Raw genomic sequence first — 12,972 nt, 5'->3', positions numbered from 1 at the left:
GCCTGAAGGACTGCATCTTGGGGCTTGTTCCTGTGGCCACATCTCCATGTTAGTGATGGAGGCAGCCACAGGACACTGTGCAGAACCCCCTGGCCTCCACCCAGCCAGTCCTGAATTACAGCTGTCTAAACTGGGCACACCACAACTAATAACCCATCAAAACAAAGCTAATGCAGAGTTTAGTTTTAAAAGTGTCTGAATTTTTTTTTAAAGAGTGAATTAGGATGTGATCCTGAAATCGTGGCCAAATGTGGTATAGGTAAAAAGAAATCAAAGTCTGGGGCAATGAACAGCAGACGGTGCCACCTCCCTCCCTGATTGCTGGGGGTTGGCCAGCCTGCTGACACTCCTTCTGGAAACCCAGCACCTGAGCTCTCCACTTCTGACTGCTGTCAGTAAGTACCTCGATGATCAGATGCAAGGCCATCCCCAGCCAGCCAGGAGTGAGTGATTACAATTCTCTCCTGTTCCAGGTGGGAACATGCTGCTGCTCCCATGTACTAAGTAAAGGAGAAAAAACCAAAGCACAACAAAGCTGCCGTGCGCATTACGGCCCAAACAATCCCCAGCTCGCTCCACACGTTCTCAAAGGCAACGAGGGCTCACTAGGGAACCCACGGCTTTGTCACACTTTAAGGCAGGATCCTTAAAATTAGGCCCCAGTGCTCCAAGGTGTAAATTGATATTCTGCCCAATTCCTGCAAAGGAGCAGCCTAGCACTGGGTAGGGTTGCCAATTTTGGTTGGACGTATTCCTGGAGGTTTTATTCCTGGCCCAAGGAGGACTGAGATGGGTGCCTCCTGTTACTCCTGTCCCGCTTCCTATTATAATCCTGCCTGAGAGGAGCAGAGTAGAAGTGTAGGGCTGGTTGAGGTTTGAACAGCTTCCTTTGGGGGGCCGGCGTGTGAATCCCCAGGGATTTAAGGGTTGCCCGCGAGTCCTTAAGGCTATGGAGCCTAGAGTCTATCTGCTCTGAAAAGAGTCCTGAACAGTCAAAGGCCCTGAATAGTATTCTGGACCTCATGCGGGAGCCCCGAGAGCTGAAACCAGAAGCAGCATCTCATGGTTACAGCAATAGCCATAGTGTGTGAGTGGCCGAATCTGCCGAGTCCAACATGGCCTATAGGCAGGTCCTTGCGATCACCTTGCCCTCCTCCACGACTGCCCCGAACTCAGAGCAGGGGTTCTCCAGAAGCAATTAATGGAATTGGACAAGGTGTTCCAGGAATTGTAGCAATAACGGCTGAGGACCGCCTGCTGGTTTGATATGCGAAGCTGGAGCCCCCGCGATGGAGTACACCTTCTGACCAAAGACATCCAGCTATTTAACTTCTTGGGACTTGGAAGGGGGTCAGCCCCAACTGTCCCTGCCGTTCCTTGTGGTTAGCCACCTTCACCACCACAGTACCCAGCTGCGGGTGGGTGTATAGGTGTTCATACTCTTCAGACAGCACAAAGTACTTGCGTTCTATCCCTTTAGCCATGCGGGTAATACAGGCGAGTGTTTGCCATAACACCTTGGTTCTGGATTGTCTTAATGAGGGGCAGAGCCAATCTCGAAGGACCTTCAGGGGCCAGAATGCCCTGCATGGGATCGGTCTCCTTTGAGACCACCTCTGCCTGCATATTCAGGTTCTGGGCCACCATCCTGAGCAGGTCCTGATACCCCCCTGGTGTCCACAGCAGGCAGTGTGGTGGAGGGGAGGATGAGGATGATGCCCTCTGGGGCACTGGGTCTTCTTGACCCTTTAGCTCACGGAGATCCCCGTGTGGCTACCCCTTGAGCGGTGCTGGGGACAGCACTGGTTCCTGATACCACACCAGTCTTTGTACCGGTGCAGTGCTGGGCCCTGCATCAATGCCGGAGCTAACCTGGGTGTCCGTTTCTTGTCCACGCAAAGGCTCCCGGGTCACCGAGGTGGCAGAGGGAGGGATCTGCACCTCCAAAGCCACCGACACGGATCTGGAACCCAGGCCCTGGGCTTGTGTCCAAAAGGGACACTGGGCTGGCCCCTGCCACTGTGGAGGCCAGGACACCATAGGCAATGGCTGCCCTTCATCCTGCCCTGAGCAGTGTCGGGATCAGCGCTGGGATCAGTACTGGCCCCTACTAGAGGCATAGGAGTCTGCCTCGACAAAGCAGTCCGATATCGGTGACCAGGGCAACGCGGGCCAAGACGGTGCCGGGGAACGATGCCGTGGAGATGGTGATTGGTCACAAATCAATGTAGGCTTGCCCCTGGAGGACACGGTGCCTCTTTGTAGGGCCAGCGCGTGAGCCGGAGTTATGGCGGTGGAATGCGCCACCATCACGATCAGGTCCTGGCCACTTCAAATGGATCTGGCATGGACGGGGAGGGTGGGGGTCTATATCCTCCTCCAGGTCCTCCCGCACCAGGAAGTCCACCGGGACCGTACTCGACAGACCTCCCCGCAAGGCTGGAGTCGACAGCGCCAGTATAGGCAGGGCTAAGGTTGGGTGTCCCGACACGTGACACACCCCACAGGTGCCTGCTTGCTCCGTTACTTTAGTGGGGAAACACCCCCGTCCGCTCCCCTTTTCTTCTGTGGCACTGGCGAATTGGAACAGTGCCTGGCGTTTGCAGTAGAGGAGGTCTTCGGCGTCGGGGAATGGCGGTGCCGACAGTCCTTAGCGGAGTCTTTTCTCGGCGCTGAACCCTCCCCCACCAAGACCGGCGTGCTGCGCACCAAAGTGCCAGGCGTGGGTCAGCTGGAGGCAGAGGTTTGACTCCATCAGGAGGAGTTTTAGCCGAAAGTCCCGTTCCTTTTTGGTTCTGGGCTTGAAGCCTTGGCAGATTTTACACTTGTCCAACTGGTGTGCCTCTCCCTGGCACTTCAGGCAGGAGTCGTGTGGGTCTCCCTTTGGCATAGGCTTCAGCTTGAAACCCTGAGACCGAGGCATGACCTGGTCTCTGGGCCAGGAACGAAATGGTCACTGGCGGTAAGAAGGAACTGAAGCAGCAGTGGGTCAGCAGGGACCTATATACACCGCCATGAAGGTGCCACTCCAGGGGCCTCCACAGCCGACCCGATGGGTACCGCTAAGGGGAAAACCTTCCAACGACTGTGCACGTGGCACACACACACCTACTTGGAATCGACATGAGTAATCATTCAAGGAAGAATAAGGGGGCTGCAGGGTGTCAGTGGGATACTAGGAGGCTAGTTATGGTGACATAACAAACGGCAGCATCTAAACTGACACTTTGACGCTTAAACTTTGCCACAAAACGCTTTATGCCTCTCATTGAGGTGGTTTTGTTTTGTCGGCAAAACAGGAGAGTTTTGACAACAAAAGTAGCTTTGTGTGTGAACACCTCCCCTGTTTTGTCAGCAAACGCTCCTTTTTGCCGAAAAAACTGTGTAGCGTAGACAAGGTCTAAGACTGTTGGAACTTGTGGTGAGAGAGACCTTTGTTTTGCATTCACTTAGCTTGTTAAATTAGGTATTAGTTGTGTTTTACCTTTTATTTCCTTGTAACCAATTCTGACTTTTATGCCTCACTACTTTAAATCACTTAAAATCTATCTTTCTGTAATTAATAAATTTGTTCTATTGTTTTATCTAAACCAGCATGTTTGGATTAAAATGTTTGGGAAACTTCATCTGGGATAACAGGATTTGTGCATATCATTTTCTATTAATGAAATGACTGACTATCTATGAGCTTGTATTGTCCAGGAGAGTGCTGGGCAGTATAAGACACAGTTCTGGGGGGAAACTCTGGGACTGGGAGCAATTTACTTGCTGGAGGCTGTTTGGGAGCAGACCAGGAGTGGTTGCTCTCGTGGCAAAGCAATGTAAAAGGCACCACAGGTGGAGAATTGAGGGGATACAGCCATCCATCAGTCAAGATTGTACCCTGGGTAATGTCACAGCCATCTGTATTAAAAACTCAGCAAACACATTTACTAGAGAATGGTGAAGTGTTTTCTTCTGCATAAAGTAAAAATTACTTTAATCCCACTCAGTGCTATCTTAGCTCTATAGGCCACATAACACTTCAGGCCTAGGATCTGATCAACCCCCTCCCCCCCATATTAAACCAGCATTGGGTGAAACTCATCATTAAAATAATAAAGAAAAAGAATGTTCTGCTGCTGTTAAAGCACCCTCCCCCGCCCCCGCCCGGAACGTGCCTAACAAAAGTTATCACCACCATGGTTGTAAAGTAAAGACACCTAGGTTCTGGGAAATTTTAGGAAGGATCTAAAGAGAGACTCAACAAATAGTATAATAATCTCTAAGCAGAGCTTTTATGCTGACCATCTGCTTGAACAAACAAAAAAATCACAAATATGTTACAATTTACACATAAAAAACAAAATGTAAAAGACTTAAGCAGGCAGGAGGACATGTAGGTGCCAGTGTATAATTGGTTCAAATTTTTGTTAATTAGGGATATGGGATAATGTGATAGGTTTAATAATTTTTTTGAAAGTAGTTAGTTTTACCTATATAATGCAAATTAAAAAAAAAGCTCTTTGGGAACTATTCCAGGACTGTGATTCAACATCAAGCTGCTGGAATTCTTACCCCTCTGCACAACAGTGATGTGCAGAGGCATCACTGGGAACCCCCGAGCGGATCATGACTGGCCATCGGGTGAAGTCTGTCTGAACACTGGGAGTGGTGAGCATAAAAGATTTGCTTGACATATGTGTTCTTTGTGTACTGCTAACAAGTAGATGTTTAGAACACAGCTGTGTAAGGCTCTTTCACTGGGAAAAGGTCCCGCAGACCGGGTCACGCCTTGAGCCCTTGGTAGGGTATAGGCGGGATGCCCTAGATTATGTGGGTAACACCACCACAAGAACAGCTCAGGTCATGAAGATAAGCCACAACAAGGCACAATTCATTATACTTCACATTGGCACCACAATCTGACCCGAAGCTCAGACTCTGACTCCAACAGTCAACACTGCTGATTCCAATGCACAAAGAGGATTGTTTCAGTTAGCCTCAGAGCGCTCCCCATCACAGGACCGGGAGGGGAGAGAGGCTGGCAGGGAGCAAACAGGAAGAGTGCACTGAACAAGGGCTGTTTGGAAATCGCAGCAGTAAGGGCTCATGTTTTGTCTGCAGTGTCCATTTGAGTCTTGAGTGACTGGCAGATCCTGCACTCCCGGAGTCAGAAAAGCAAGTCACAGGAACACATGTTTAATGTGGGCTTGGGAATTCCCTTTGGAGAAGGTGCCAGCCACCATCAGCCTCAAAGGAAGTGTTTATTTCTAATCCACCAGCCCACAACATATTATGTAGTCCAGGTATCTGGGTCCCGAGTTAGGATACCAATGGGTGAAGGTCCAGCAGAATGGGAGGGGTTGAATCATCTGCTCAAAACTAAAAGTGTATTGGAGAATGGGAGTAAATCAAAGGACAATGATGAACTCTGAGGACAATGGAGATTCATAAACAGTGGAGGGTTGACTCAGAGCAGCTCCAAGATCCATGCCCAGAAAAGGTTTGCAGGTACAAGGGCCCACCCCACCACTACACCTATGTTTCAACTGGCATTAACTATGCAATTGGGGAGGTGAACATTGGGCTCTTCTGCCTGAAAGGAAGCCACTTATCGGAAGAGCCTCTGCTTCAGTGACCTCAGACTAAAGGCTATGTCTCCACCTCCGCAGTGTGATAGCTAACATGCTGTAAAACCCTAGTGTAAACAGACAAGCTGTAGTCGTGCCACAATGTAGCTGGTTGTGTTGCACCGGAATTTGAACCCCCTGTGTGTACCCCAGAACTTGACAGTTCTGCAGTCAGCTATTTTATATGTTCAGCCACTGCCAGCTGAAAACCAAACATCTCTTAGCTAGGAATAATAATACTAGAAATATTTTGAGATGAGTAGTTTGTTGAAATTAGGAGAATTGGTGACCCAGTAGAGGTTACTATGCTGACCCACAGGGAGTCATGGTAGGTTATATGTTTTGTTAGAGCAGTGGTTTTCAAACTTTTTGTATTGGTGACCCCCCTTTCACATAGCAAGCCTCTAAACGTGACCCCCCTCTCAAAAGAAAGTCTGAACAGCCACGAGAGCCCTTGGCTGGCTGCATGACCCGTATGGATCAGAAACACTGCTGTAACAGCAAAGCAAGACAGTACAAGCTCTAGTTAGCAAGAAGTTTGAGATCCTTTCCTCTCAATCACTACAACACAAAGGAAATTCTCCAGGTGACTGTTGGAACCAGGAATGTGCTGTAATGAAGTTCACCATCCACTGCTCAGCGATTGAATTCCCCTCTCCCCCAAGGTTACTCACGCCATGTCTTTCCTTCCTCTCTGAGGGGAAGAATTCTGGGAGGGCAGGTGTACACTTAAGAACTGCAGCAACCCAGCTACACCGGTGAAGCTGCGCTACTGTCGTGCTTCAGTGAAGACACTACTATGCGAATGGGAGAGCTTCTCCTGTTGGAATAGTTACTCCACCTCCACGAGAGGCAGTAGCTATGTTGATGGGACAAGCCCTCCCGTCAACATAGCACTGTCTACACCGGGGGCTGCGTCAGTATAACCACATAGCTCAGGGGCACCCCTGAGCAATATAGTTATACCGTGTAAGTTTACAGTGTAGACCTGGCCTCAGACTCCCATCACAAGAGGGGGCTAATTTATGGAGGGCTCAGTGGTTCGCAAGTGCACTTCCAGACCGCAGAGGAGTGACAACTGCCTGAGCAGTTCCACTCCCCGCAGTCATTCTCCTCCCCCACAACTCCCAATTGTTTATTGTTGAGCTACATTGTGCATAAATGGTGTATTCAGAAGGGCTCTCTCCGAAGCTGAAGCACACCACGTGCCAGCAGCAGCACAATGAAAGATGTGAAAGCCAAGGACACGGCCAAGGTATCATACAGCTTTAAAAACATAACAACCACGTGTGTGTGTTAAAATAGCAAGTACATGAACTCTGAAAACAGACGAGAACAGCACAGTCATACTTTGTGCCTCCCGACCTCGACAGTGTCACTTTATACTAGAACAGAGTCCAGCTGCACATGGTAATAGCAGGTATTGAGATTCAATTACAACACAGACTAGAAAGTGTACAGAGCTAACTTTATATTATTTTTTATTACAAATATTTGCACTGTAAAAATGATAAACAAAAGAAATAGTATTTTTCAATTCACCTCATACAAAAGTATCGTAGTGCAATCTCTTTGTCATGAAAGTGCAACTTACAAATATAGATATTTTGTTACATAACTGCACTCAAAAACAAAACAATGTAAAATTTTAGAGCCTACAAGTCCACTCAGTCCTACCTATTGTTCAGCCAATCGCTAAGAGAAACATAAGCTAAAGATTCAAATGCCGCTTTGTGCTTCAGCCACCGTTCCAGAGGATACGCTTCCATGCTGATGATACTCGTTAAAAAAATAATACATTAATTAAATTTGTGACTGAACTCCTTGGGGGAGAAGTGTATGTCCCCAGCTCTGTTTTACACGCATTCTGCCATACATTTCATGTTATAGCAGGCTCGGACGATGATCCAGCACACGTTCGTTTTAAGAACACTTTCACTGCAGATTTGACAAAACGCAAAGAAGGTACCAATGTGAGATTTCTATAGCACTCGACCCAAGGTTTAAGAATCTGAAGTGCCTTCCAAAATCGGAGAGGGACAAGGTGTGGAGCATGCTTTCAGAAGTCTTAGAAGAGCAACACTCTGATCTGGAAACTACAGAACCCGACCCACCAAAAAAGAAAATCAACCTTGTGCTGGTGGCATCTCACTCAGATGATGAAAACGAACACGTGTCAGCCCGCACTGCTTTGCACTATTATCGAGCAGAACCTGTCATCAGCATGGACGCATGTCCTCTGGAATGGTGGTTGAAGCATGAAGGGACATATGAATCTTTAGTGCACCTGGCACATAAATATCGTGTGGCATCAGCTACAACAGTGCCATGCGAACACCTGTTCTGACTTTCAGGTGACATTGTAAACAAGAAGCGGGCAGTATTATCTCCTGCAAATGTAAACAAACTTGTTTGTCTGAGCGATTGGCTGAACAAGAAGTAGGACTGATTGGACTTGTAGACTCTAAAGTTTTACATTGTTTTATTTTTGGATGCAGTTTTTTTTGTACATAATTCTACATTTGTAAGTTCAACTTTCATGACAGAGATTGCACTACTGTAATTGTATTAGGTGAATTGAAAAATACTATTTCTTTTGTTTTTTACAGTGCAAATATTTGTAATAAAAATAAATATAAAGTGAGAATTCTACACTTTGATTTCTGTGTTGTAACTGAAATCAATATATTTGAAAATGTAGAAAATATCCAGAAATATTTAAATAAATGGTAACAGCATGATTAATCTCACGATTAATTTTTTTAATTGCTTGACAGCCCTAAAAGCTACTTTAAGACAGAGTTAAGGTGGAGGGCACACATCAGTGATTTAGGGAAGAACTGTAATTACTGTAATTATCTCCAGCGCAACCATTATAAACTCGAGAAATACAGAGTTAAATGCGAACATAAAAGAAACCCAAACATGTTAAGGTGTGGAAATGCAATCAAAGCACCCACACAACTTTAACTCTGTCCTGTAGTGACATCCTGAAATAACCATACAACTATGATTAATACATAACAGCGTTCGTCATCCCAGAGTAAACTGATTTTTAAAGACAGTTTCTCATTTTTCCCCTCATGACCTTACCATGTCTGGATTTCTTTTCAGGTTAACCTGGACTCTGAATTTCCTGGCTTTACAATGCTGCTTGTTATTTTGGGCATTGCAGAATTCTGGCTTTCCAACCCTCGTGAACCATTTCAGCCAGGCAGCATGGTCAAGAAAGCAGTTCCAGGTCTCAGCTCACCTTTCATAAGTAGCATGCTGACATCAGCACCCCCTTTTCTCTCTCGGTGGGGGGAAAGGGAGCCGTACCAGAGACAGACTGGATTAAATGCTGTTGTGTGTCAGGCAGAGGTCACAGCCCTAGAGTGGATTTTTTTTAAACGACAACATACATTTCAAATGTCAGGAAAAGGAGGAGAATTTTATGTCAACAGGGCATTTGCCTCTCAAAGCAAACACAAAGGGTGCGCCGGCACAATAAAGACACAAACTCAGTTCCACTAACTGCAGGTCACCAACACCATCTGCCCATCAGCCAGCCAGCCAGCCCTCAACAAGATCATTTAATCTGCCATCTGCTTGCTAAAGGGGGATAAGCTCAGCCCAGCATTTCATTAGAGCTCACAGAGCTGGAGTGTAATGGGGATCTGAGATTCTAGGTTAATACATTTTATTTCAGAGAATAAACTAGATTACTACTATTAATGAAAAAGGAAGAAATTTACCTAGGCCTGTAAGCAGTGTGCCAAACCTACCGTTTACTCTCACGTAAAATGGTTAGCAGATTATTCAGGGGTTGTTTTGAATGGAGTAATGGCACACTGACCATTGTTTATCAGCATCGAGTTGTGTTTAGTAGTGGCTAAATGCGTATCAAAAAAGGAGGACAATGTCCTCCATTGGTCAGCTGCAATGCAGGCAGACAGGCTGGGAGCCCCTCCACACCACTCTGACCCAGAGAAACGAATCTCTGGAGCAAGAGAAGGGGCTTGCCATTTGGATTAGCATAGAACTGTTTCAGACCAGTCAGGCCAAGCCTAGATTTATTCATAACTGAAAATAAATACTCCAACCACCTGGGAAGTTCGTAACAGCTTACAAAAGGGGAAGTGTACATAGCCTCACAGCAGCCAGAATGCATGGCAAATATGAACAAAGGTATTCCTAAAGACAGCAATGAGTGCTGAAGCTTTAGTGAAAGCAGCATGTATAAAATGTGCTTTGTGCACCACCAGTTCAGAGGAACATCTCCCTCTACACCAAGGACATTCCAAGCAAGACTGAAAATAGCAGCTGGGACTCAATTAATTTATCTTCTTAGCAGCTAAACATTTATCCCAAAACATGAGCACCTGCAAACTAATGCAAAGCACTCTGAAACTCTAGCATTCATCTGGAAAGAGTTCTGGATTTGCCATACCAGATCAGACATGGTGCCATCCAGTGTAATATTCTACCAAGAGAAAAGTTCACAGTGGCCCTGGTCAATTGTGAAAAGGAGGAAAATGACTTTCTTACCCTGCAGGCAAATCAGCTTATGGCCTGAAACGTGAGATGTGCTTACCCACGGTTGGTACACTCCTGACCTCTGCTCTACTCAGTCCATGTCTCCTCATGCTTGATGTCTGGGCAAAGGCAAGACTCTGAACACCAAAGGGTTAATGTGTTCCAGCAAGAGTGATCATGTAAGATTGAGTTCTCTCAAACCATCCTGCTGAAAAAGGATGTTCATAATATTAGCCCAGCTCAGTCCAAGGCACTTTCAGAGTAGAAGAGTGAGGAAAACTCACTTCTAGCATAGGCCTTGTCTGTGTGCCAATTTGCACCTATTTAGTTATACCAGTGCAAACCCCTGTGGGAACACACTTATTTCCACTTACACCAGACTTATTTAGATTTCATTTAAACCTGTTCATTATGGAATTAAGCTAAAGCAAAGAAGCCTGGTTTAAACCAATATCTCTGCTCATCCAGCCTTTGGCACCAGTTTAACTAAATCAATTTAAAAATCACACCATTAAGTTCAACCTGTGCCATTCTGCATGCAGACAAGCAGCCCCCAGGGTCTGTGAAAATTGTGATTCAAAGCTCAGTACCGAGACAAGTGCACTTGTGACAGTATTGGAAATCCATGAAGATGTATGTTGGAGGAGAAAAATAGGGACGTACCATATAACTCACAGAAACATGGAGGGAAAGGGTGAAAAATCAGGCAAAGATACAGCCAGAGGGACAGGACTGTGAAAAACCAAAACTGAACAGTTTCATGGACAAGTCAGTGACTCCCATCTAGAGGGTGGCCCGGCTTCTCCAGGCAGCAATTTAAAGGGCCTGGGGCTCCCAGCAGTGGCTGGAGCCCCAGGCCCTTTAAATTGCCACCAGAGCCCCGTTGCTGGAGCCCTGGGGTAGGGGCAGCGGGGCTCCAGGGGCTATTTAAAGGGCCGGGGCTCCCGCTGCCTTTACTGCAGTCTCCAAAGTGCCGTTCTATTCTGAAAATTGACTCAATGTATCGTGGGTTTTTAGGTCAATAACTTCAGACTGAACTTGCCCTTGTACTCCTGGTATCTGCCTGTGTTCCTCCAGCTTGGAGGAATTTGGGTCCCCTTCTATATACGTGTTTTTTAGGAAGATCGAGCTTGAAGCGCTTTTGCAGTTTCACTTACAATTCATGGCAAGTTGGGCAACTCACTGCATGAGCAAAGCACAGAAAGCCAGACAGCAGACTGGAAGGAGTTTACAGATGAGCCCTACAGGGTTTTTAAAAATTGGACATGTCCCTTTTTGATTTTGTTGTGATTTAAGGAGGCCTGGAAGAATTCCCTTCCCCCCACCCCCGCCCTCGCCCCTTTTGTATTTTGTTAAACATGAAGGAAAAGTTGCCCTTTTAAAGTGTCTGGTTAGCAGGGTCCACAGGGACAGAAGAGGCACAGCAATCGAGCCCATTTAACAATGTAAGCAGCATCTATTGCAATCGTTCCAAACTTTATTAATCCACATACCGCCTTTCTTTATAAGTTGTCGTGAAGTGAACTGATGGAACGTGAAACTCATGTACCACAGTTTGGTAACCCGGGATCTATGGCATGCAAACATATGAGCTGGATAAAGATGAATGTGTCAGACAACACCTGGCAACAATTATAGGTGTTCAGTTAAGCAAGAATCCTACACTGCTCACCAGCGAGTTCATAGCCGTCCTCCCAGCAACAGCCTAGCCTGCATTCCCACTCCGTGAAGCTATTCGTATCAGCCTGCATGCTCACACCGACGACTGACAAAGCTACATGAAGCCTTCATAGCAATAGCTTCTCATTCTGATGCGGCACAAAGCAATGCATGCTTCTGTGTCAACGGCTAACTTGTGACTGAAGAGGAGTTGAGTTGGTGCAGGCTTTATGCTGCTTGTACTATGCCAAACAGCAGTCAGATGAAACCAGTCTCTTTCCAGCAGTGTCAGTTAGGAGATAATACACATGGGAATACCTTCTTGGCCCAAGTCAGACGCATGACCAGGCTGCTTTCTGCACTAAATGAAAATGTTTTTCCAAGAGCCAAACAGAAGGGTAAATCTTATGGTGGTGGTTCAGGGACACCCCTCAGAACCCACAAGGTGAAAACGTGGGATATTTTGGGCAGTGTGTCCTGCCTCTCCCCCCCCCCGCCCATTCCTGTGGAGTGGGCCATTCTGTTTAAGGTCATGCTGTTTCCATAGGAACCGTCCCTGCCATGCAGGATCACTGGCTCATCTAGCCTGGGACCCTGTTCCTTTGCATCACTGTGACGGTACATGAGAATTTACCCACTAATGTCATTTCTGTGGGTCTAGGCAACAGCTGAGCCCATCAGAGACTAGACCTTTTGGCAGTTCTGGCCTTGCACCCATCCCTTGTGAGCCCTAGATTTCATTCTGACCTCGCACCGACCGAGTGGTAAGACAAATGAGACCAGACACTCCTCATGAAGAGGAAGCACTGACCAAAAATACGACACTATTCCACTCCTGGGAGAGCCTGAGGACTTGCTGTCTAGGGCCACAGGAGGAAAGATTTTACTTGCTAGGATCATTTCTGTGGCTCCAGTCTAGCCACCCCAAAGGAACTCATTACGGTGAAAAACCCAGGACAAGGAGAGTGGGACAGAAAAAAACCTCTCTACCTGCTTCACTTCACATCTGCCCGAAGGTGCACAGCTGAAGAGACAGTGAGCCAGTAGCTCTTAGTAAACACATGCACTAATATCAGGCAGCCACCCTGCAGATCTCCTGTTACATGATTTCTCATATCCTTGCTCAGGGATTTGCTACAATCCTGGCAGAGTGGGCTCTAAGCCCGGCATGGCTGGGTACCCT

General features: G+C 46.8%; 1 protein-coding gene across 7 annotated transcripts in view; it reads right to left on the bottom strand.

Moving 5' to 3' along the window:
- Nucleotides 1-12,972, bottom strand: part of NDRG3 (NDRG family member 3) — a 123,337-nt gene that overhangs the window by 19,958 nt on the left and 90,407 nt on the right. The window contains exon 1 of one of the 7 annotated variants that reach the window (XM_077831840.1): nt 10,189-10,315. The exons of 5 other annotated variants lie outside the window; for them this stretch is intronic. The gene's annotated coding sequence lies outside the window, so the exon portion shown is untranslated. Of the gene's footprint in view, nt 1-8,865; nt 8,921-10,188; nt 10,316-12,972 lie in introns of those variants that run through there. One more of the 7 variants, XM_077831841.1, reaches the window with a different exon arrangement.

Source organism: Eretmochelys imbricata, chromosome 13 (assembly GCF_965152235.1).
Source record: "Eretmochelys imbricata isolate rEreImb1 chromosome 13, rEreImb1.hap1, whole genome shotgun sequence".
In the NCBI taxonomy this organism is placed as follows: Eukaryota; Metazoa; Chordata; order Testudines; family Cheloniidae; genus Eretmochelys; species Eretmochelys imbricata.
The sequence above is the reverse complement of the archived record's forward strand: the minus strand, read 5'-3'. Positions and strand labels throughout refer to the sequence as shown.